Below are 2475 nucleotides of genomic sequence, written 5' to 3' on the forward strand. Positions count from 1 at the left end.
GTTGGGATTGGTGGTTTAAGGGACTCTCCATAGGCGTAATGGTTTTATACTGTACAAACTGTATTTTCTATCGCCCTACACCGACCCTACACCTAAACCTACCCCTCACACAAAACTTTGTGCAATTTTAGATAAAAAACAAAATAAAAAAAACACCATTTAGTATGTTTTTAAAGCCTTTTGAATTACGGGGACACAGGTAGTGTCCTCATTAACCATAAACCCATAAACCACCTTCATATTGTAATACCTGTGTCATACCCATGTCATTATACAAATTTGTGTCCTCATAAACCACCCAAACCAGTGCACGATCTTTAAAAAAGCATCATATGACCCCTTTAAAGGAATAATTCACCCAAAAATCAACATTTGCTGAAAATGTACTCACTCTCAGGTAAGTTTGTTTCTTCATCGGAACAGATTTTATGATGGATTATGGACTAGAATTTTATCCAGAAGTGACTGTTTAAATTTAAAATGCCTGAATGATGGATTTTATTTATTAGAAACAAACAGCTTTTCACTTCACAAAACATTAACTGACGGACTGCAGTTGTGTGGATTACGTATGTGACTTTTTTTATCAGCTGTTTGGACTCTCATTCTGACGGCACCCATTCACTGCAGATATTACATTATATAAATGCATTTTGAAAATATGATTAAATATGCATTCATAAATGGATGGAAATGTAATATGTAATTCAAACACATACATCTTAAAATTATTTTAAAGTTTGTTAGTTTAAGATCTATATTTTTCTTGCATTTATGGTTATGAGAATTTTCAGGGGGAAATATTGCACTAATTGTCACAAATAATGCGCAAATTGCATCACAATGCAAAAAAATTAATAATAATTAAAAAATTAATAATAAATAAAATAAAATGCAATCATAATGGTCCAAAACATGGGCTTACAGTAAAAGTGGATGGTGAATCTGTTATCTGTTTAAGCAAAATGAAACTCATTATTTCTTTCTTTTAATATGATCCAGACAAAGTTCTTGACAGGTTTCAGATTTTGTATGCTGTGCTCTGGACAAAGACTGTGCACTTTATTAACTGAGGTCAAGACAAAGGGATTAAATAAACAAATAAACCCAGACTCAAACCATTCCTGACCTAATTGAGGCACTGGCTAAAAAATCGTTGGTCATTAACTTCCTGCCCTCAGTGTCTTGCTAATAGAATTGTCTCATGGATTTGACGGTGGATCTCAGATCTTCGGAGTAGATGAGAGTTAAGCTGCAGTGCAGAGAGAAGCCTCCTCCACTAAAATCAATCTGAATGGGGAGTTAGCTGAAGTATTGTGTGTCACGCTCATAGTATTTTGTTCCTCTGACCTAACGAAAAGCCTTGGAGGGAAATCCCATCTGATGATGTAATTCCATGAGCCCATGTTCTGAAGTGTATGCTCTTGTCTTAAAGGGGTCATATGATACGATTTCAAGTTTTCCTTTCTCTTTGGAGTGTTACAAGCTGATTGTGCATAGATAAGATCCCTGAAGCTACATTTCTCCAAATCTGTTCTGAAGAAGAAACAAACTTATTTTCATCTCAGATGGCCTGAGAATGAGTACTTTTTTTTTTTTTAGCAAATTTTCATTTTTGGGTGAACTATTCCTTATGTTCTAAAGTTGTTTGGATAAAAGTTTCTGGTAAATGTAAATGTAAGATTTTTCCTAGAACTTACTTTGCAGTTTGAAACTGAATTCTAGGATAGCAAAATCTAATCAGTTTTTAAAGGGAAGGAGAAAACATTACTTACATCTTTTGCTATTGATGCGTCCAGTCATCCTGTACAGTATTTTACAAGATAGTTGATGTGGTAACACTTTAGATTAGGGAACACATATTCACTATTAACTAAGAATTTTCTCTCAATAAACTCCTAATTTGCTGCTTATTAATAGTTAGTAAGTTAGTTGTTAAGATGATATCACACAGTTTTGCCCAAGATATTATTATGGTCATTATGCAACTTGGCACAAAACAATGACAAATAACAGCAAAAGAATGCATATATTTGTTTTAGTTGTTTATTTAGCAAGAAGCTGTTGAAAGAGTAAGTAGAATGATGTTTGAAAGAGAAAGTACCAATATTTAGAAAATGAGTCCCAGCAGTTAAAGGACTAAAGCGGTTCAGTTGTTGGTCGTGTGCCTAAATTCACATTCACATTATAGGAAACAACATATTCATTATATAGAAGGATAACAGACATTAGTGAGAACTTAGCCGGCCTTGGTGATTCATTTCTAAAGACATACAACTTATTGATTCCGCCTCACATTTTAAATTAAAGGAATAGTTCACCCAGAGTGAAAATGCTGTCATTTACTCACCGTAATGTTGTTCCAAACCTGTATGCTGGTATTTTGCCTGAAGAGCACAAAAGAAGAATTTCTGAAAGATCTTCATGCAGCTTCATAGCAATCATGTCTGTAAACCTCCAAAAAGTACACACACA

This window comes from Sinocyclocheilus anshuiensis, unplaced genomic scaffold (assembly GCF_001515605.1).
Source record: "Sinocyclocheilus anshuiensis isolate Anshui unplaced genomic scaffold, SAMN03320099.WGS_v1.1 scaffold189, whole genome shotgun sequence".
Lineage (NCBI taxonomy): Eukaryota > Metazoa > Chordata > Actinopteri > Cypriniformes > Cyprinidae > Sinocyclocheilus > Sinocyclocheilus anshuiensis.